This window comes from Prionailurus viverrinus, chromosome B2 (genome assembly GCF_022837055.1).
Source record: "Prionailurus viverrinus isolate Anna chromosome B2, UM_Priviv_1.0, whole genome shotgun sequence".
Taxonomy (NCBI): Eukaryota; Metazoa; Chordata; class Mammalia; order Carnivora; family Felidae; genus Prionailurus; species Prionailurus viverrinus.
In genome coordinates, this window is record NC_062565.1 from 29,589,433 (window position 1) to 29,613,354 (window position 23,922).

The 23,922-nt window shown below is 44.0% G+C and overlaps 1 pseudogene; it reads right to left on the reverse strand.

Annotated features, from left to right (window-relative positions):
* LOC125166418 (DLA class I histocompatibility antigen, A9/A9 alpha chain-like) overlaps positions 1-20,169 on the reverse strand; it is a 38,293-nt pseudogene extending 18,124 nt beyond the window's left edge.
* Between the last annotated feature and the right edge of the window lie 3,753 nt (positions 20,170-23,922).

The window sequence follows — 23,922 nt, forward strand, 5'->3', positions numbered from 1 at the left end:
CTTCACAGGAGGAATCTGGGAAAGATGACCTTAGCCAGGTGGTGAAGGGTAACTTCATCAGTGATGACCAAGTGATCACTGTATGCTCTTGATATGTTGTGTTGAGAATGGCCTGTCCAGTTGTGATCTTCCCAAACCCCATTAGTCTCAGGCAGCCTAATTCACAATGAGAGATAGTTTACAATATACCTGAAAGTTCTCCTCAAACATATCAACATCATCAAAATAAGGAAAATCTGAGAAAGAGTCACAGCCAGAGGAGCCTGAAGGAGACATGATTGGGGCTTAACTCAGTGTGGAATCTTGGATGGGATCTTGGAAGAGAAAACAAAACCAGTGAAACCAAATCTCAGGTAGAATTCAGTGGTAACGTATGAATATTGCGTCATTATCTGTGGTAAATGTATGAGGGTGAGGTTGGTAAATCTCCAACTTTTATAAAATAAAGGAGCTCCTTTTTGAAATAGCCCTCAGAGAGGGAATAGGTCAAGGAGGAACAATGATCTACTTTAAAGTTTTCCCGGCAATATCACCAAGAGGCTGGAGAGAGGGGTTGTAGGGAGGACAGATGGAAACTGCACACACAGGACAGGGCTCTAGAGCACTCCTCTCCTCTGATCCCTGCCCCACCCCTGCCCCCAGGGCTGCTCAGAAGGCACCTTCATCCCCTCACCTCTCCCTCCATGCTCAGCTTGCAGGTCAGCCATCTGGGCCTGACTCAGCTCAGCCCAGTCCTCTCCCCTGGCGGTGCAGAACCGGCCAGCGGCAGCGCCCCCGTGTGGCCACAGGACTGATGAGAGAAGACCTGAGAGCCCTTTGAGGTTCTCGCAGGGACTGACTTCTCCTTGGCTTCCAGCAGCTGCACAGGGCTGTGCATACAAGGGAAAGCCCCTTTAGTGTCAGGTCCCCAGTCTGAATTGTCTCCCAAAATCCACGCTGGCACAGGTGCTTTCTCCATTGAATGACCATGGACTTTGGCCTCAAGGAGGAACAGAGCTTTGGGCCATAAATGCTGCTTTTTTTTTTTTTTTTCAACGTTTATTTATTTTTGGGACAGAGAGAGACAGAGCATGAACGGGGGAGGGGCAGAGAGAGAGGGAGACACAGAATCGGAAGCAGGCTCCAGGCTCCGAGCCATCAGCCCAGAGCCTGACGCGGGGCTCGAACTCACGGACCGCAAGATCGTGACCTGGCTGAAGTCGGACGCTTAACCGACTGCGCCACCCAGGCGCCCCCATAAATGCTGCTTCTATGCCTGCAGTGCAGCACAAACATCCTGGATGCCCCCTCAATGGGACCTTGACCCCAGAGTTCCTGTCAGTTGTTCTGGCTGCTGCTCCAGGGAACCAAGGTCCTCCAGGGAACCAAGTCTGGATTCTCCATTCCTAAGATGTGGTAGAAGAAGGGGAAGAGGAGGGGGAGGAACTCCCCTGGGTAATGACCTAGAACCTGGGGAGGTTCCTGGAGAAGTGAGCAGAGGTAGGAAATAGTGACATTAGGGGATAGAGGCCAACAAGGGTGCAGGAGGAGGAACGAGGGACCAGAGGTCAGGGGAAGGGTCATCTTAGGGGACCCTTGTGGGGGGAGGAGGGGTTCTGTCTGGAAGAGGCACGGGTCATCTGGCTCAGGCCCTGGTAGACATCTTTGTTTTGCATCTGATGGTCATTACACAGGGGTTAGCTCTGTAATTGGTCAGGAAACTGTACTTAAGTCTAGGTATTTTTCCATACCTAAGGTACAGATGGTTCAAATATCCTGGATGAAGGGAAAGTAAGAGAGAGGGGAGGTCGTTAAGGGGCTTCCTCTCTTCCAGAGCAAGACCCCCTTAAGCTGGTGAGGCAGGGAGAGTCAAGGAACTGAGAGGAGGGATGAGCAAGGTCTCTGCACCCTGAAGGGACCTGGTTTCTAATTCCAGAGTTTCCATTTCCCACTCCCTGGGTTAAGATTTCAAGCTGCTTGCTGTCCCACCTGTGTCACAGCCCCTGTCACCTGGAGACATTCTGTATTTGTGAAGATGGGCTAACCACTGCATTAGGAGGAGCAGCCCCAGGGTCTCTGACAGGGAGGTGCCCCGCATGTGGGGCTTGGAGGGAGGACATGGGATGGAGGCTGGACACTGCAGGGGCTACAAGGAGATGAGTCATGAGTCAGATCCAGGCTTCTGCCTAACATTTTCCCCATCATCCAAATGTGTCTCTTCCCCTCTCCCCAGGCCTGAGGACTCAGGCATCTCTACACCATGTCCAAGATTGACAGGGGAAGCTTGTATGCGGGGATCAGAACCCCACAGCTGGAGCCTGGAGGGAGGCCCCCTCCCCCACCTGAAGAGCCCAAGACCCTGGAGTGCTTCCTTTTCTACCCCTTGGTACATCTTTGAAAGAGCGACCTGCTGTCTGGGTCCCTCAGGCCTGGGCTTCCTGTCCCTGAAAACTGTGAAATCACAGCCTCTGCTTTTGTTGCATCTACAGACCTCACATTGTCGTTTCTGTACATTGTCATTCAGGTGCAGAGAAACCTGACATCCCTGGATTGTTTCTCTAAGCCATGATGATCCAGGGGTTTGATATATGTTCTAATTTACAAATATTTGGGGATTTTCCAAAGATGCTCATGTTACAGATTTCTAATTTAATGTCACTGTGGTCACAGAGTGTACTCTATAATATCACTGCCTTTACGTTATTGAGACTTATTTTAGAGCCAGTCGGTGGTCTATTCTGGCTCACAGTATGGTTGAAGTCCTTGAATCCTTACTTGTTTTATTAATGAGACAGGAGAATTGATCTCTAAATATAATAGTTAATTTGTCTATTTCTTTACCCTTCTTCCACTTTATGTGTCACCTGTTTTAGAGCTCTGTACTGAGGGTCTTCTCCATTCATTACTTTGTCTTGCTGCGATGCTGACCTATTATCCTTATAGAACATCATTCTGTGTCTAGCGATGCTACTTGTGTAGCAGCCTATTTTACTTCAGATTAATGCAACATTCCATATTTCTTATGCTTTTTATTCCCATGGGATACTCCTTAACCTTTGAACTTTTAACCTGTTTCTGGTTTTGTAGTGCAAGTGTTTCTGTTCTACATAGCATATAGTCTATGTTGATATTTATGCAGTCTGATAGTCTCAACCTTTTGATTGGAATTTTAGTTGGTTTATATTTAATATGATTCCTGACATGATAGGATTTGGGCCTGTCATTTTGCTATTTGTTTCTGAATTGTCTCATGTCTGTTCCATTCTTGTGCCTCCTTTCTTACCTTCCTTTGTTTCAAGCAAATATCTTTTGTTTATGATTTTAGTTTTCTAGTGACTTTTAAGCTATAATATTTTCCATTAAGTTATATTGAAGTTGTAGGATTGAAATCGGTGTCATTAATTTTTCACAATCTACTTAAGGCAACATTGACCTCCATCTGGTAAATACAGGATACTTGCAGCTTTAGAGCTGCATTTACCCCTCTACTAGTATTGCTACATGTATCACCAACATACATTATAAATCAGACAATATCGTACTACTTAATGTTTGGGACAGTCACTTGTCTTTTAAGGAAACTAAGAAGAAAATGTACATACATAGAAAGTCCATTTCTGTTGTTAATTACTCCATTCTGAATATGAGTTACCATCAGTGTCATTTCTTTTTGGTCTGCAGGACTTCCTTTATAATTAGTTCAGGGTGGGAGAGCTGGCAATGAATTCTCCTCAATTATATTTACCTATATTACATTTATCTAAAGTTTATCTCTTCATTTATGTTTACCTAGTTCATATTCATCTTTATTTTGCCATTTCCTCCCTTCTTTTGTCTCATTTCATAAGGTTTTCATTTGAGATAAAATTTCCCAGGTGTGAATGCACAGTTAGAGGAATGTCACCAATGGTTTAGACTCATGGAACTAGTAACACGAAGAGTATAGAGAACAAGTCCCTTATCCTGAGTTTCCTAATCCCCCTTTGCATCTGGTCCTTGCCTTCTGCCCCCAGCCCTGGGTGACCACTGGTCTCCTTCCTGTCTGCACTCGTGACATTTCTCATTCTATTAGATTTATCAACAGGGGCCTCTCTTTATCTCCTGCAATGTGTTCTCTTTTCAGATCTCTTTTATTACTGATATTAATATACCAGCTTCCTCATGTCACAGTTTGCCTGGCACAGATGTTCCATCTGCTTAAGTTCCATTTGTGTCTTCATAGTGAAAGTGCACATCTTGTACACAGCACACAGTCAGCTTGTGTCTTAGCTGCTCTGCACACTGGTGACCCATCTTTTTGGGACATGTGACTGTGTCTGCAGTGGCTTCATGTCTTCAGTCTCCATCTCTAGAGGACTTTTTTCCTTTTCTATGTCTCTGCCCCTTTCCTTGAAAATTTCCAGCGTTCCTGCTGATCTCTTACTTCTAAACTCTCACCTCACATTCCTTCTGACCCCACCCCTGCCCGCTCTCCAGCACCTGCCTCCTGTAAAGTGTCTGTGATGCCAGCACCCATGTCCAGGTACCAATGTGTGTATCATTATGCTTTGAAGTGTCACAAATTATAACACAATTCTGCAGCTTCAAATGACATTATTATGGCAATAAATTCATGTGAATCAGAAGTGTAAGGACAGGGGGGAAGTGTAAGGACAGCTTTTAATTAGGTTGCAGTGGAGATGGGACTAGAATCACAGTGATGCAAAGGCGTGACATGGAGGATCTGAGTTCTTGCTCTCACGTGTGGCTACTGGCAGAGAGCTTCAGTGTCCACAGTCTGCCAGGGGGAAGCCTCAGCTCCTCACTGCAAGGGCCTGTTCACAAGTGAGGATCTTTCTGACAAGGCACTTGGCTTCTTCCAAAATCCATCATTTGAGAGAGGGAAAGAAAGAGAGAAGAGAGAGAGAAAAAACTATGGTCCCTTTGAGACCTAAACTCTGAAGTCACACACCAGTACATCTCCCTTATTTTGCCCATTAGAAGTGAGTCACTGAGTCCAGTCCACATACAAGAGGAGGAGAATTAGTTCTACCTCTTCATGGGGGTAGTGACAGTGAATTTGTGAACATTTTAAAACTTTCATGCCCTGTGTGGAAGGTGTCATTAACTCTGTTGCTTTGAAGATCTGTCTTCTTTTTGATTCTCCTCACTCGGACATGGATGAGGCTTGGTGTGGTTTTTTCTTGCTTCTCTTGTCTGGTGAGTGGTGAGCTTTTCAGATCTATATGCTCAAGGTTTTTGCACTAAATTAGAAGAATTTTCAAACAAGATTTCTTCAAATATTTTTCTGCTCTTTTTTCTCCTTCTCAGTTTTGGATTTTGATTGCCTATTTGCCTTTTTTATTCTCCTGTGGATTTCTGAGGTTTTGTTAGTTTCTCTTCAATCATTTCACTGTTTTTTTTTTTTGGATTGGGTAATTTCTACTGATTTATATTCAACTTCATTGATTCTTCATTCTTCCTTCCCAGACCTTCAGTGGAGTTTAGCGATTGAACTTTCATTACATTTTCCCCCCTTTCAGTTCTAGACTTTCTTTTTTTTTTTTTGTATTTATTTATTTATTTATTTATTTATTGTCAAATTGGCTAACATACAGTGTGTAAAGTGTGCTCTTGGTTTTTGGGATATATTCCCATGGTTCATTGCTACATACAACACCCAGTGCTCATCCCAACAAGTTCTCTCCTCAATGCCCATCACCCATTTCCCCCTCTTCTCCACCCCCCCATCAAACACCAGTTTGTCCTCTGTATTTAAGATTCTCTTATGGTTTTCCTCCCTCCCTTTCTGTTTGTAACTATTTTTCCTCCTTCCCTTCCCCCATGGTCTTCTGTTAAGTTTCTCAAGATCCATATGTGGGTGAAAATATATATCTGTCTTTCTCTGACTGACTTATTTCACTTAGCACAATACCTTCTAGTTCCATTCATGTTGTTGCAAATGGCACGATTTCATTCTTTCTCATTGCCAAGTAGTATTCCATTGCATATATAAACCACAATTTTTTTATCCATTCATCAGTTGATAGACATTTAGGCTCTTTCCATAATTTGGCTATTGTTGAGAGTGATGCTGTAAACATTGGGGTACGAGTGCCTCTATGCATCAGTACTCCTGTATCCCTTGGGTAAATTCCTACCAGTCCTATTGCTGGGTCATAGGGTAGGTCTATTTTTAATTTTTTGAGGAACCTCCACACTGTTTTCCAGAGTGGCTGCACCAATTTGCATTCCCACCAACAGTGCAAAAGGGTTCCCGTTTCTCCACATCCTCTCCAGCATCTATAGTTTCCTGATTTGTTCATTTTGGCCACTCTGACTGGCATGAGGTGATATCTGAGTGTGGTTTTGATTTGTATTTTCCTGATGAGGAGCGATGTTGAGCATCTTTTCATGTGCCTGTTGGCCATCCAGATGTCTTCTTTAGAGAAGTGTCTATTCATGTTTTCTGCCCATTTCTTCACCGGGTTATTTGTTTTTCGGGTGTGGAGTTTGGTGAGCTCTTTATAGATTTTGGATACTAGCCCTTTGTCCGATATGTCATTTGCAAATATCTTTTCCCTTTCCGTTGGTTGCCTTTTAGTTTTGTTGATTGTTTCCTTTGCTGTGCAGAAGCTTTTTTATCTTCATGAGGACCCAGTAGTTCATTTTTGCTTTTAATTCCCTTGCCTTTGGGCATGTGTCAAGTAAGAAATTGCTGCGGCTGAGGTCAGAGAGGTCTTTTCCTGCTTTCTCCTCTAGGGTTTTGATGGTTTCCTGTTTCACATTCAGGTCCTTTATCCATTTTGAGTTTATTTTTGTGAATGGTGTGAGAAAGTGGTCTAGTTTCAACCTTCTGCATGTTGCTGTCCAGTTCTCCCAGCACCATTTGTTAAAGAGGCTGTCTTTTTTCCATTGGATGTTCTTTTCTGCTTTGTCAAAGATGAGTTGGCCATACGTTTGTGGGTCTAGTTCTGGGGTTTCTATTCTATTCCATTGGTCTATGTGTCTGTTTTTGTGCCAATACCATGCTGTCTTGATGATTACAGCTTTGTAGTAGAGGCTAAAGTCTGGGATTGTGATGTCTCCTGCTTTGGTCTTCTTCTTCGAAATTACTTTGGCTATTTGGGGCCTTTTGTGGTTCCATATGAATTTTAGGATTGCTTGCTCTGGTTTCAAGAAGAATGCTGGTGCAATTTTGATTGGGATTGCATTGAATGTGTAGATAGCTTTGGCTAGTATTGACATTTTGACAATATTTATTCTTCCAATCCATGAGCATGGAGTGTTTTTCCATTTCTTTATATCTTCTTTAATTTCCTTCATAAGCTTTCTATAGTTTTCAGCATACAGATCTTTTACATCTTTGGTTAGATTTATCCCTAGGTATTTTACGCTTCTTGGTGCAATTCTGAATGGGATCAGTTTTTTTATTTGTCTTTCTGTTCCTTCATTATTAGTGTATAAGAATGCAACTGATTTCTGTACATTGATTTTGTATCCTGCAACTTTGCTAAATTCGTGTATCAGTTCTAGCAGACTTTTGGTGGAGTTTATCGGATTTTCCATGTATAATATCATGTCATCTGCAAAAAGTGAAAGCTTGACTTCATCTTTGCCAATTTTGATGCCTTTGATTTCCTTTTGTTGTCTGATTGCTGATGCTAGCACTTGCAACACTATGTTAAACAGCAGCGGTGAGAGTGGACATCCCTGTCGTGTTCCTGATCTCAGGGGGAAAGCTCTCAGTGTTTCCCCGTTGAGGATGATGTTAGCTGTGGGCTTTTCATAAATGGCTTTTATGATCTTTAAGTATGTTCCTTCTATCCCGACTTTCTGGAGCGTTTTTATTAAAAATCGTTGCTGAATTTTGTCAAATGCCTTTTCTGCATCGATTGACAGGATCATATGGTTCTTATCTTTTCTTTTATTAATGTGATGTATCACGTTGATTGATTTGCGAATGTTGAACCAGCCCTGCATCCCAGGAATGAATCCCACTTGATCGTGGTGAATTATTCTTTTTATATGCTGTTGAATTTGATTTGCTAGTATCTTCTTGAGAATTTTTGCATCCATATTCATCAGGGATATTGGCCTGGAGTTCTTTTTTTTTTTACTGGGTCTCTGTCTGGTTTGGGAATCAAAGTCATACTGGCTTCATAGAATGAGTCTGGAAGTTTTCCTTCCCTTTCTATTTTTTTTTGTAATAGCTTGAGAAGGATAGGTATTATCTCTGCTTTAAATGTCTGGTAGAACTCCCTTTGGAAGCCATCTGGTCTTGGACTCTTATTTGTTGGGATATTTTTGATAACCAATTCAATTTCTTCGCTGGTTAGGGGTCTGTTCAAGCTTTCTATTTCCTCCTGATTGAGTTTTGGAAGCGTGTGGGTGTTTAGGAATTTGTCCATTGCTTCCAGGTTGTCCAGTTTTTTGGCATATAATTTTTCATAGTATTCCCTGATAATTGCTTGTATCTCTGAGGGATTGGTTGTAATCATTCCATTTTCATTCATGATTTTATCTATTTGGGTCATCTCCCTTTTCTTTTTGAGGAGCCCGGCTAGAGGTTTATCAATTTTGTTTATTTTTTCAAAAAACCAACTCTTGGTTTTGTTGATCTGCTTTACAGTTATTTTAGATTCTATATTGTTTATTTCTGCTCTGATCTTTATTATTTCTCTTCTTCTGCTGGGTTTAGGCTGTCTTTGCTGTTCTGTTTCTATTTCCTTTAGGTGTGCTGTTAGATTTTGTATTTGGGATTTTTCGTGTTTCTTGAGATAGGCCTGGATTGCAATGTATTTTCCTCTCAGGATTGCCTTTGCTGCATCCCAAAGCTTTTGGATTGTTGTATTTTCATTTTCGTTTGTTTCCATATATTTTTAAGTTTCTTCGCTAATTGCCTGGTTGACCCACTCATTCTTTTTTTTTTTTTAATTTTCTTTCAACGTTTATTTATATTTGGGACAGAGAGAGACAGAGCATGAACAGGGGAGGAGAAGAGAGAGAGGGAGACACAGAATCCGAAACAGGCTCCAGGCTCTGAGCTGTCAGCACAGAGCCCGACGCAGGGCTCGAACTCATGGACCGTGAGATCATGAGCTGAGCTGAAGTCGGACGCTTAACCGACCAAGCCACCCAGGCGCCTCTATGGGTCTTGTTTTTTTATCCGTTCTGATACCCTATGTCTTTTGGTTGGCGCATTTAGTCCATTTACATTCAGTGTTAGTATAGAAAGATATGGGTTTAGAGTCATTGTGATGTCCATAGGTTTCATGCTTGTAGCGATGTCTCTGGTACTTTGTCTCACAGGATCCCCCTTAGGATCTCTTGTAGGGCTGGTTTAGTGGTGACGAATTCCTTCAGTTTTTGTTTGTTTGGGAAGACCTTTATCTCTCCTTCTATTCTAAATGACAGACTTGCTGGATAAAGGATTCTCGGCTGCAAATTTTTTCTGTTCATCACATTGAAGATCTCCTGCCATTCCTTTCTGGCCTGCCAAGTTTCAATAGAGAGACCCATCATGAGTCTTATGGGTCTCCCTTTATAAGTTAGAGTGTGTTTATCCCTAGCTGCTTTCAGAATTTTCTCTTTATCCTTGTATTTTGCCAGTTTCACTATGATATGTTGTGCAGAAGATCGATTCAAGTTATGTCTGAAGGGAGTTCTCTGTGTCTCTTGGATTTCAATGCCTTTTCCTTCCCCAGATCAGGGAAGTTCTCAGCTATGATTTCTTCAAGTACACTTTCAACACCTTTCCCTCTCTCTTCCTCCTCTGGCATACCAATTATCCATAGATTATTTCTCTTTAGTGCATAATTTAGTTCTCTAATTTTCCCCTCATACTCCTGGATTTTTTTTTATCTCTCTTTTTCTCAGCTTCCTCTTTTCCCATAATTTTATCTTTTAGTTCACCTATTCTCTCCTCTGCCTCTTCAATCTGAGCTGTGGTTGTCTCCATTTTATTTTGCAGCTCATTAATAGCATTTTTAAGCTCCTCCTGGCTGTTCCTTAGTCCCTTGGTCTCTGTAGCAATAGATTCGTTGCTGTCCTTTATACTGTTTTCAAGCGCAGCGATTAATTTTATGCCTATTATCCTAAATTCACTTTCTGTTATATTGTTTAAATCCTTTTTGATCAGTTCATTAGCTGTTGTTATTTCCCAGACGTTTTTTTGAGGGGAATTCTTCCATTTCATCATTTTGGATAGTCCCTGGAGTGGTGCGGAACTGCGGGGCACTTCTCCTGTGCTGTCTTGAATAACTTGCGTTGGTGGGTGGGGCCTTAATCAGACCTGATGTCTGCCCCCAGGCCACTGCTGGGGCCACAGTCGGACTGGTGTGTGCCTTCTCTTTCCCTCTCCTAGGGGCGGGATTCACTGTGGGGTGGCGTGGCCCGTCTGGGCTACTTGCACACTACAAGGCTTGTGGTGCTGGGGATCTGGCGTATTAACTGGAATGGATCGGCCAGGTGCACAGGGGCAGGAGGGGGAGGCTCAGCTCACTTTTCTTTCGGAGATCTGCTTTGGGAGGGGCCCTGTGGCACTGGGAGGAAGTCAGACCCACCAGAGGAATGGATCTGCAGAAGCACAGCGTTGGGTATTTGTGCAGTGCCAGCAAGTTCCCTGGCAGGAACCGGTTCCCTTTGGGATTTTGGCTGGGGGATGGGCGAGGGAGATGGCGCTGGTGAGCACCTTTGTTCCCCGCCAAGCTGTGCTCTGTCATCAGGGGCTCAACAACTCTCCCTCCCGTTGTCCTCCAGCCCTCCCTCTCTCCGAGCAGAGCTGTTAATTTATAACCTTCCAGGTGTTAAGTCCCGCTTGCTGTTGGAACACACTTCCTCCAGCCCCTCCGCTTTTGTCAGCCAGACTCGGTGGCTCTGCTTTGCCGGTGGGCTGCCCCTATGCCCCGGCTCCCTCCCACCAGTCCGTGTTGCGCGCACCGCCTCGTCGTCCTTCCTACCCTCTTCTGTGAGCCTCTCGTCTGCACTTGGCTCTGGAGACTCTGTTCTGCTAGTCTTCTGGCGGTTTTCTGGGTTATTTAGGCAGGTGTAGGTGGAATCTGGTCAGCAGGACACGGTGAGTCCAGCGTCCTCCTACGCCACCATCTTCCCCAGGTCCTTACACACTCTTCCTAGGCTCATGCTGGGTAGAGCACTCTTAGGAGAGCACAGGAGTGGTTCTGAGGCTCATGGAAGTTTCTCACTTTTTTGTCCCTTTCCCACTATAGATACAGTAACTATGAGTACCTATAAATATTTATCCAGAAAAATTGAGTTATATGCTTGATTAGAGGGTGGAGAGTCTTTGAAAAGGCTCTTACCTTGGAGGAAAGTGTCAGATTGGGTTCCCACCCCCTTGTCTTGGGACCTGGCCTGGATAGTGCATTTCCTGCTACCTCCTGATAAGGGACACTCCCTACCTCACCCTGGTAGCAGCCAAACCATCAGGCATTATGGCATCGTGGTCTGTGAATGCTTTAAGAAGGCCTTGCCTTAGCCCTCCCTGTTTTGTCTTCCACAGACCCTACCAGAACACACATGACCCGCCACCCCCTCTCTGACTGTAAGGTTACCCTGAGGTGTGGTGTGCCCTGGGCTTCTGCCATGTACATATCACCCTGACCTGGCAGTGTGCTGGGGAGCACCAGACCCAGGACAGGGAGCTTATGGAGACCAGGCAGAAGGGGATGTAACCATCTAGAAGTGCTTGGCCATTGTGCTGCCTTCTTGAGAAGAGGACAGATACACATGCCGTGTGCAGCATGAGGGGCTGCGTGAGCCCATCACCATGAGAATGAGTAATGAAGGGGATGAGTAGTGGAGCTAAATATCAGAAACAGGAGCCCTTCTAGACACTTTCAGCAGAATCCGGCACAGTCACAGCCCTCACTTTTCCTTTCCTCCTCAGATCCATTTTCTCAGCCACCATGCTCATCAAGAGGGCATCTGCTGGCCAGGTTCTCCTTGGAGCTCTCATCACTGGGGTTGTTTGAGCAGCAGTTTAGATCGCTTGAAGTAGAGTTGCTGGAGGTGTGCTCTAGAACAACAGGAACTCAGGTGGGGAAGAGGTCCAGGTTTCTTCCTTCCTAACTACCAAAAAACCAATGGGAGTGCGGTTTGTTGCCGCGTCATCAGTATCCAGGCAGGAGGGCCTGACCCAGGCTGTGAGAGCAAGTAAGACCAGGGGAGATGAGGACTCCCCTACATTGGGCTTCTCTGTGCCAGATACAGCTCTCGTGAGGGGACTCAGAGAGCCAGGCCCTCCCGGGGGTTCTGAGACTTTGCCTTGACCCCTCTCCTTGTGCACAGTGGTCAGGTGACTTTGTCATCCTGTCTTCCTGAGTCCTGGCCCAGGGGCTGCCTGAGGAAACCAGAGAGAGACCCATAGGCTGGGCTCAGCCCCTTTTCCTCTACAGTCCTTTACAGAACATTCTCTGAACTGGACTCTCTTACCTCCCACCCCTCACCTCTCTTTCTCGGGACTCTTCTAGAAGAAAACTCATCTTCAAGGAACTCATCTTCAGGGAACACAGAAAATGAGCTAGCCCTGGTAACAGAGAGGAGGAACAGGGGTTTTCTCTTTACACCTGGACAAGTTGGGTCTGATGCACCAGCTAGAGATTCCTATTGAGGCCTGTTTCCTTTATGTTGATGAACTATAGCGGTAGCACAATGTTGGTAACCCCTGAACATCAGGAATCTATCTGTAAAAGTGATTTTGGCCCCACCTTACAGAAAAGTGACCATCCAGCACAGCAGTCAGGCTCACAAAGCTCTTCAGTTTTCCCAAACAATATATCAGTGACTCCTGTGTTTTATTTATTTATTTTTATTTATTTATTTATTTATTTTTATAACAAGACTTGTCAACTTTTTTTAAAAATTTTTTTTTAACGTTTATTTATTTTTGAGACAGAGAGAGACAGAGCATGAACGGGGGAGGGTCAGAGAGAGGGAGACACAGAATCTGAAACAGACTCCAGGCTCTGAGCTGTCAGCACAGAGCCCAACGCGTGGCTTGAACTCACGGACCGCGAGATCATGACCTGAGCTGAAGTCAGCCGCTTAATCAACTGAGCCACCCAGACGCCCCAGTGACTCCTGTGTTTTAACATGACCTTCATTCCATAGCCCCAAGATTATGTGTGTGAGTCCTGGACATTTCTTCAGTCCATGGATGCACAATTGTTATGTATATTTCCGCTGGAAGAGTGGACAGGCTTTAATCACCTCCCAAGTTGTAAGTGTTCAGTGCAGTCAAATGCCCTTCTCCAGTGTTCACGTATTTCCTGTGTGTGAATTAATACCTAAGTTATGTGCATACTATTGGGGCAGTTGGCATTGTTTTCCTTACCCTAATTATCATAAGGAGGCAATGGGTTTTCAGGCAGCCCCAGAGTATAGTAAATACTAGATGCAAAGAATATCTTGCTACGCCCTGTAGAGACACTAAAAATCTGTAAAGCAACATATTTAAATCTGAGAATTCCACAGCTTCAGAATTCTTTACCTCTGCTTTTTTCCTCACCCTGTGTCTATAGCCCTTCTCTCTATCTCTCCCACCCCTCAGGCCCTCTCCTCCCCTTAGTCTCCACCACCCTCTCCCTCCTGAATTGTGGCCCTGGTGTCCCGGATCACTTGCCACCTGCAACTCTTCTCCCCTCAGGGGTCATCGATCTTGCTAATGTGAGTCAGATCACATCATGTGTTCACTGAAAATTCTCTGATGGCCCCGTCTCACTCTTGGGAAGCCTCTAGAATGTAGGGCACATGAGCACAGGGGCTTCAGGTTATTTTAGTGCAAGCTGTATCCCCAGCATATAAAGCCATTCCTGAACATAGTAGGCTCTAAATTAATTGTTGTTGAATGCATGAATGAAATATGACTGTATTAGAACTTAATTGTATCACATAAAAATCACTAAATGGAATACACCAAAAAGTCAGGAAGGGTTTGGTTTCATGCAACTAGTGTGCATGGTAGTTCACATTCATTTCAGTGGAAAAAGTGCCATGTGCTGATTTGCTGCATAGTGAGCCTGTGTATTCATTTTCTATTACTACAGAGCTAATTATCACAATTTAGTGGCTCTAAGGGACACTCATTAATTTTTTAAATGTTTATTTATTTATTTTGAGAGGGTGAGAGGGGCAGAAAGAGAGGGAGAGAGAATCCCAAGCAGGCTCTGCACTATCAGCGTGGAGCCTGAAGAGGGGCTCGAACTCACAAGCTGTTGAGATTGTGACCTGAGCTGAAATCAAGAGTCAGATGCTTAACTGACTGAGTCACCCAGGTGCCCCAGCACCCATTAATTTCCCTACGGTTTTGTAGTCAGAAATCCAGGCATGACGTAGATGGGTTCTCTCTTCAGGGTTTCACAAAGCTGTGTTCTTATCTGTAGGTGAATTTCTCCTTCAAGTTCATACAGACCTGGTGGCAGAATTCTGTTTCCCACAGTTATAAGGCTGAAGTTCCCATTTCCTTGCCAGCTGGAATGGTCCCTAGTGCCTACAAAAAATGTTGGCCACTGTGCCCCTCCACTTTCAGCAACAATAGAGAACCCCTTCACATCGAATCCCTCTGACACTTTGAATCCTTTTGCTCAGGAAGAACCAAGAACTTTAAAAAGCTCACCTGATTAGCTCAGTGCAACCTAGGGTAATCTCCCTATTTTAAGGTCAACTGATTTGAGACCTTACTTATGTCTTCAAGGTCCCTGCCAAGCAGCATCTACATTAGTGTTTGAATAGCTGAGGGAAAACTGAATAACCAGGGGCTACTTATTGGAGGTCCTTCATCCAATATGCCTGTCATGGCACTCCCACTACTTGGTATCTATCTCTTTAGGGCCATATCATCCCCAGTGGTATTAATGAGCCAATTCTAGGGCTTTTCCTGCCATGACACCTGCCCTGTAGAGGAAAATGACCTCAAATGTATTTGTGATGCACTGTTTCTTCTTGCCAGCACATTGGTGATGGCTTTTTGAAAGGTGCGTCTTTTGGGTCCTCTTGTGGAAGATAATCCTCTGGTGGATCTTCTGGCCTCACAAAACACCTCCATTCCGTATGTCCATTTCCTTCAGCTTCTTTATCCGATCCTTTACTGTGTTTCTACTGGGGCAACAAAGTCATGTCTACCTTGTTTTGAATTGGACATCAATTTTCCCAGTCTATGCAGAGCAACCTCAACAGTAAGATTACCCCAAGCCCTGGGTACCTAGATGAACTCATGTCCTGAGAAAGTGCCCTCAGTGAATGCATTTTTCCTTACCCAGCCTGACAGTCTGACCCCTTGATGAAGCATCCTCAAAATCCAAGGCAGAGGTGCTGCTCATGCTCCTACATCTACATGCTGGTTAGTTCTTGCAAAGCTCCTGAGTGGATATCACTTGGATCCTAGGGGTGAGACTCCTGCATTATCTTCCATCACAGGAAGTGTTAACCATTACTAGATAAGGACAAGTCTCCTCTGCTTCTCGAGAGGGTCCTGAAGGGCATCCACTGGGATAACATCTGGGTTTCAGAATCTTAGGTTTTCTTCACCAGGACCTTGAATTTTACATCACAGGTTGCTGTGGCTGAGGGTCTACATGTCTCTGGAGTTCTGTGACTCTCACAATTATGTCTTCAGATGCCATTCAACTTTATCTGCCCTTCCTCTACAGGACATGAATGCCTCCATAAGATACGGCAGAGGGTCTCATGTTAGCCACTAACTGCCTGTTAACTGTCTTCAGATTCTCGTTACCTTTCTGTGAGGCATCAATACAGTTTAGCAATAACCTGCCAACTCCACTGTTTCTATAGGCACCACTCTCCCCATTGTTTTTCAAAGGTTCTATCATCACACCTGCCATAGCCCTCCCCCAACAAGGACATTTTCTCAGGTCACAGCCAGTAAAATCTGTAGTAGTTTAGTTGCCATTTGTGTCCCACCTACCAGCCTGGACAGTGTCTTCTTGGCTTGTCAGACAGTGGGTGAGCTAGTCCCAAATCCCCATCCTTTTGCCTGCATTGTCAAGCCATTCCTGACACGACTTGTGTAGTGTCCTGTGAGGAGCAGACACCAATACGGTATTACAATGTGAGTAATTTGTTAGGAGAAACCCTTGTAAGGAAAATGGAGAAGTAGCCAGAAAGGCTGGGAGTACACCAAATCCTGATGCAAGTCTGAATTCAAGGGAAGGAGAAAGAGAAGGAAGGTTGGCTGGAAGCGTCCTAGACCCAGTGCAGAGTAAAGCGAGTTCATCAGAGTGTCAGGGAACCCTGGAGCCTAGGTCAGCTTCCAGAAGAGGAAGAGTCCTGCCTTCATTTCCTTGCTGTTCACAAGCCTTGGCTGGGGGAATTCCACGGGAAGTATCATCTCAGAGCAAACATGGCATCAGATCTGAGTGCACAGAGCCAGGACCCTGGATCAGTTACTGCCCCTCAAGCTGAGGGTCAGGGATGTGTGTTCTCATGGCCACTACAATAGTCTGGTTGGGAACAAAGATTGATGATAAAAACGATAAAAGGAGAAGAACACTGGAGCAATACCTGTAAGTAGACAAGAAGGGGCGAGGTTGAGGGCCGCAGCAGGGCACTGGCTCTGACTGGCACAACCATGGATGGGCAACCTGTGCTACAGGACTGGACAGTCCATCATGTGGGTGCAGATGCCGACACATGAGTAGGTGGTGTAGAAATCAGCAAATACTGTCTTCTGATGTATTCAGTTTGCTCAGGGAATTAGGAAACAGGGTCATTAGGAGAAATAAGAATGAGAATGGGGGTTGGGTACAATGAAGGCCTACCTTCCTCCTGGCCCAGAGGTGCAAGGACCATGGGAAGGAATCACCCCTTGGAAGAGGACTGCACAGGCAGCTGTGTCCTCAGGGAGACCCCGTTTCTGTTAGAGCTGTGACTTGAGGGAACATCCAGAAAGGACTCTGAACACTTGCTGATCATGGGCTGAGAATTCCAGGGGGCGCAGTTCAGCAGCTGGGGAGGGGGCGTGGGAGGAGGCACAATAGGAGTGTGCAAAGCCTTGTCGAAAGAGAGTATAGAATGTCTGGGGGAGCATGTGTGATCGATACAAGTGAGGAAAAGGACTTAATGACATTAGTCCTGGTGGATTCCAGGCAGATGGTGGTGGTGATTGTGAGAGATGACTAGGGGAGGCACAAGGGTTTGGGGCTCTCACTTGGGCTCCATCAATGGGACAAGGAGGTTTGGAGTGACTGGGTTTCAGTTCTACTGTGTGGACCTTTTATCAACCCCCGGATAAATGGGAGCAATCCCATTTAGACTGGGTGTTAAATGAAGTGTGTGCGTTCACTCTTGACCCATGTAGGGCAGGGATGCACTCACACCAGGTGTCACTTGGGCCTCACATGCCTTGGGAGAGGGAGTTCTGGGTACCAGGTTGTTCCTCCACCTCAGGAACCCCTTTTATACTTTCTGGAAGGGGTTTTAGGGAAGCTGTCATCTTAGTCCTACAACCCCAGTGTGCACATCTACACTGTAGAGTATTATATAGACATTGAGATGCTATTTCCAAATAAGAGGGGATTTTTGTTTAACTGAATTTTGAAACATTTAGAACTAGGAGTCCAAGGAAATGGTTCTAGTTTTTGGTTTTCTCTGTTTTACCATCAAGAAGCTGGAGGGAGGAGGTGCACAAGGATACAGAAACTTAAGCAATGGAACTGGCTCCTGAGAGTGCCTCTCCTGCAATCCTGTCTCACCCCTGAGCCTGACCCCTGTGGAGTCCAGGGCTGCTCAGAAACTTCTTCCTCTCCCCACTGATGCCCAGGCTTCTGCTCAGACATCTCTACCTGACTTACAGTCCAGACCCCATTCAGGCTTCAAAGTCAGAATCCACCTGAGAGCAGAGCAGTGGGGGATGTCCCCTTACCATCCACCCTACATGAGGCCACAGGACTAAGGAGAGAAGACCCAGCTGCCTTTCTCCTCTTCAGCCAAGCCCTAGGGTCTCCTTCAACTCCCAGCGCCTGGACAGGGGCCTGGACACCAGGGGGCGCCCCTGTCCCAGATAATGTTCAGAATGTGAAGTTGTGTTTTTTTTTTTCCCAAAAGCCACACTGATACAACCTGTGTCCACCCATAGACAAATGGATAAGGAAGATGTGTGGCATATTCACACATATACATATACACACGATAGAATATTATGCAGCCACAAAACGATGAGATCTTGACACTTGTGACAACATGGATGGACAAATAGGGTAGTATGTACGCTAAGTGAAGTAAGTCAGACTGAGAAAGACAAATGCCATATGATTTCACTCATATGTGGAATCTAAAAAAACCAAAAATGAATAAAGAAACAAACAGCGGAATCAGACCTATAAATACAGAGAATGAACTGATGATTGTCAGAGGGAAGGGAGTGGGAGGTTGGGAAAAATAGGTGAAGGGAGTGGGAGACACAGGCTCCAATTATGGAAGGAACAGGTCATAGGAATAAAAGGCACAGCATGGGGAATATCGCCAGTGAGACTGTAACATAATTGTGTGGTGACAGATGTCAGCTACACGGTGGTGAGCACAGCATGGTGTAGACAGAAGGTTAGTCACTGTGTTGTACACCTGAAACTAATGTAATCTTGTGTCAACTATATTCAAATTTGAAACATTTTTAAAAGAAACTAATTAGAAAAAATAAACTGTAAAAACACCAATTTTATTAATAGGTCATGGATATTCTGTAAATTTTTACATTCTTTGAAAAACTTAATTGCATAACTTAAAAAAACTACACATTTTGTGAAGTAAAATAGTTTAACAATCAAAAGCCAACAATTAATGCAGGGGAAAAGCCACACTGAAATAACAAGTGTACATGAAAAAGTAGAAAACCAAGGTGAAATGGACAAAGTTGTAGGAACAGACAACCTATAAAGACTTAATAATGAAGAAACCTAACAAGACCCATAACCAGTAAGAGGATTGAATCAGTAATCAAAAAACAGACACATCCCAGATCAGATGGCTTCACTGGAGAATTATACCAAACATTCCAGGAAGAATAAACACCAGTATCCTCAAAGTGTTCCAAAATTGAAAAGGAGAGAACACTTCCTGACTTGTCTACATTGCCAGCATTACCAAGATCCCCAAAGCAGACAAAACGCTACAAGAAAAGAAAACCACTTTCTCTGCCCTCAGACCCATTTCCATATCACAGTCCATGAGCTCCAAGCCCTTACAGAAACCAACCCTGAATTGTGCCCTAAAATAATCTCACCCTAAACTCAGTCACTTGCAGATACCACCGATATGTGTGTGGTTCATTTTAATATTGTTTGAAAAAATTCTGACAGATCAGGAGTTGGGGGTTTTGAAGAGGTGGTGACACAAAATAGGGAAGCCATAGGGTGGAGGTTGGGGGTTGTCAGGGGTAGGTGGCAGTGGTGTCTCCTCCACCCCCATGCCCGTTGTCATCTCCTGAAGAAGGACAGACTGTCACCTTCCAACACGATGGGTAAGTCCTCAACCATGGCTGCAACTGCAGAGAAAACATGTACACTTACAATAAAGCATGGAAAGGCTATGTGAGACTGGCAGAAACACAGACCCCTATACATGCAGGTGTTTGGTGGGGTCAGAGGAGAGACTGGGATGCAAAAGAGAAATAATGGATTGAGAGAGGATAGGCACCCCGCATAGAAATAAACAAAATATCCCAACATGGTATCAAGATGGGAGGAATAAACTTGTCAGGCACCCATTAGACATCAGACACTCACTGCCTGAACTATATAGTTCAAGATAACGTCACTAAGGAACAAGGAGACTCTGAAGACTTGGAGGAGCCAGTTTCTTGAGATACATACTCACTGGAGGAGTAAATGTCCATCTCATCAGGCAGCCTACTACTACTGACCTCAAAGTGATCCTGCACATCACTGAGGATCTTGGCATCATTTTCATCTGACACAAATGTGATGGCCAAACTCTTGTGGCCAAAGTGGCCTGCTCAGGCTTCCTGGAAGAAGACAGAGGGTGACATTAGAAGACCTCAGAGTAGGAAGACAGACAAAAGGAAGGATGAGGATGTAAGGTATGAAGGCATAGAAAATCAGGGGGTGGGAGGGGACACTGGGGTGCCTGTGTTGGTGTGCAGCTTACCTGATGCAGATAGGTGTGGGAATCTTCAGGCAGGTGGTAGTTGATGGCAGTGTTCACTTGCTTAATGCCCATGCCTCCACCAAATAGGTTAGTGGCCACAAGAATTCATCACTGAAGATCTTTAAACTACTGATACCAAGAAAGCTGTTGTCAAAAAGGAAATTAGAAAAATGTTCACAGTCCTTTCTCACAGTCATTTGCTACCAAAGACACAAGACATCTTTCCATCTCTGATTCACCTCTTTCCCCAGGCATCCTATGGTGGATGGCAATGGCTGGCAAGTTCTGCTCCACCAGGAGCTGGGCCAGGGCAATGCAACATTGCACAGACCTCACAAAAATCTCTGCTTGTGTGTGGAGAATAGGGGGATGCGGGTGCATGGGTGTGTGTGGAGGGGAGAGAAACAATGTGCCAGAGTGGGAGATTTCAGGAAGTATACCCTCTACATGAAGCCTGCTAAGTCCCTCTTACTGTCCACTACATGGTAACCTTTTTGGTCTCAGTATAACTTACTCTTTCTCTCTCTCCTCTGGTTCTGATTTTCCTGAGCAAAATTGGCCTCTGAGAAGATACAAAGAACAGTAACAAATCTGGCAGATATGATAGGAGACAGGAATGAGGTACTCCATGAAAAAGGGCTAAATATTGGAAGTAGGGCCTAGAACGACCACGACCAATATTCCTGTTATGAATCCTTAAACCTAAGAGGTACCCTAATCCTGGGAGTAGTTTTAGTATGACTATGTTACACAGTCAGTAAATTGAGAGAATTCTTCTCCTCAGGGAGTGTTAGAAGAAAAAAATAAACACATTTAAGAACTCTAACAGAGCCAATGTAGATTGGGATTTTTAAGAATTTAAACCCCTTGAGGGCATCTGGGTGGTTCAGTTGTTAAGCATCTGACTTTGGCTTAGATCATGATCTCATGGTTCGTGAGTTTGAATCCCACATTGGATGAGCTCGAGCCTACTTTGGGTGAGCCCCACTTCTCTCTCTCTCTCTCTCTCTCTCTCTCTTTCTCTCCCTCTCCCCCTCCTGGGAATCTCTCTCGCGCTCTCTCTGCCCTTCAGTTACTTGCACCCAATCTCCCTCTCTCTCTCTCAAAAATAAATAAATAAAAATGAAATGAAATGAAATGAAATAAAAATAAAAGAATTTAAACCCTTTGAGTTAAAAGATTTTTTTTTCAATGTTTATTTACTTTTGAGAGACGGAGCTTGAGTAGGGAAGGGACAGAGAGAGAGGGAGACAGAGAATCCAAAGTAAGCTCCAGGCTCTGAGCTGTCAGCATAGGGACCCAAACCCAAGAAATGTGAGATCATGACCCAAGCTGAAGTTGTACGCTTAACCAACTGAGTCACCCAGGTGCCTGAGGTTTTTAGATTTTGAGGTTTTCTTTACTTATTGGGATTTTAATTTATTGAATATCTGACCATGCCAGCAATGGAACGTCATAGCAACCCCCACCTCTCTCATGCTCAGCCCCTTGGTATCTATCAGAGACATTGCTAATTTGGCCAGAAAGCTCATTTATGGTCAATCCTCATCATTCACAGATTCTATATTTACAAATCTGCCTAGTTGCTAAAAAAATTTTTAACCCCCAAATCAATACTCATGGCATTTTCACCATCATTCAGGGACACACCCAGAGCAGCAAAATATCTAGTCACCTGACATGCACGTTCCCAGCTGAGGTCACACTTTTTTGTGAAACTTGGAAAAGTGCCCTCAAACTTAAAAAGTTGCAAAGACACTATCAATGTCAGAACATAAAATTTATGGCCTTACTTTATCTAATGAAACACAAATTGTAGAGCTGGGATAATCAGCACAAAATTGCCACACCATGAATAAAGAGATGAGTATATAAAACAATTCAATTAAAAGTGAATTGACTATTGGCTATTCATGAAGGAAAAAAAATGAATTAGAACATTTCTTCACAACATACACGTGCAAAAACAAATCAATTAAAATCTACCTATATATTTCAGAAAAGATTACAGAAAAATATCTTTATGACTATGACTTATGAAAGAATTTGTTAAACAGAACACAGAAGACATTTGCCATAGAGAAAAAATTCCTATATGTTATTAGCTTAAAAATAATGACACTGTTCATCATTTAAAAAAGTGATAAGACAAACCACATATTAGGAGAAATTATTGGTCACACATGTTATCACCAAGGACTAGTACACAGAATACGTAAACACTGCTCAGATCAGTGAGCATAACATAGACTACTTAGTGAATAAATGACCTAATGCTTCCCATTTGCCAAACTCAAATGGAAGCCAGAAGGCAAGGGAACATTTGGAGATACAGGAGTCCATTCTATAAGTGGTCAGTAACACTGTGAGCATGGGAAAGTGGATGAATGGGAACGTTAACAAAGAGGAAATCTAATAAACATGGATATGGAAATGTGCTTTATCTTCTTCACTGTGGGAAATGCAAATTATCACCATAATAACAGCATGAATGCACCTGAAAACATGCTGTGTGGAAGAACTCAGTCACAAAAGACCATGTGTTGTATGAATCCAATATTAATAAATGTCCATAATAGGCAATTATACAGAGATAGAAAGTAGATTCATGGTTGCCTGGGGCAGGGGGAAAGGAGATGGGAGAAATGGGGGGTGACAGCTAATGAGTACTAGGTTTATTCTAGGGGTGATGAAAATGTTCTAAAATTGGTTGTTGTGATAGTTGCACAACTCTGTGAATATACTAAAAACGACTCAATTGTACACTTAAATCGGTGATTGGCATATGAATAAGATCTTAGTAAAGCTGTAATAAAAAAACCCGATAATAAGATATATGGTAAATCCACTAGAATCTCTAAGTCACACAGACTGAATGTGAAGAAGTGGTGTCAGGGCAGATGGTGGAGCAGGAGGCCCCAGTAATCCACATCTCCACCTGGATGACAGGTGCACTGGTGGAATCTGTCTGATAGAACTATTCTGGAAATCTGGAGTTTATTGAAGGTTTGCAACTTGCGGGGGGTGGGGGAGGTGGAAGGCTTGGATGATAAATTGCAGTTGATTTCAGTCATTTTCAGCCTGGCACCATAGATGAGGCTACCATCCCCTGACCCTAGGCATGTTGCAGGCACCCAGAGTGATTCCTACGGCAGTTTGAACACAGCTTGTGGAAGCTAAGGTGAGCAATTAGGACAGTGTCCTCCAAACATTAGGAATAAGTGTTCTTATTGCTGCTTGCTACTTTTGGTCAAGGGGATGCAGCAAAGATGTAGGCAAACATGTTTGCAACTCCCACCACCAATATGACAAACCCTTTCTCCTCTGGTTGAAGCAACTTCAAGGGTATTTAATGACCTGGGGGCTATCCCCCGCTTCATTTTCCCTTTTTTCCATTTGGCGGGGGGGAAGCATATAAGGACTAAGAACATCGAAAGGCAACTGCAAGTACAGGGACATTCAAGTTACACATGCCCAAGGAATGGTACGGTCTCATAAATGATCTGAGACATTCTTTTTTTCCCCCAGCTTCTCTGATTTCTTTTAATGAATTAATTAGTAAATTAATTAATTAATGTATGTTTTAAAAATTTACATCCAAGTTAGTTAGCATATAGTGCAATAATGATTTCAGGAGTAGAATCCAGTGATTCATCCCCTACATATAACACCCAGTGCTCATCCCAACACGTGTCCTCTTTAATTCCCCTTTTCCATTTAGCCCATCCCTCCAACCACAACCACTCCCGCAACCCTAAGTTTGTTCTCTATATTTAAGAGTCTCTTTTGTTTTGTCTCCCTCCCTGTTTTTATATTATTTTTGCT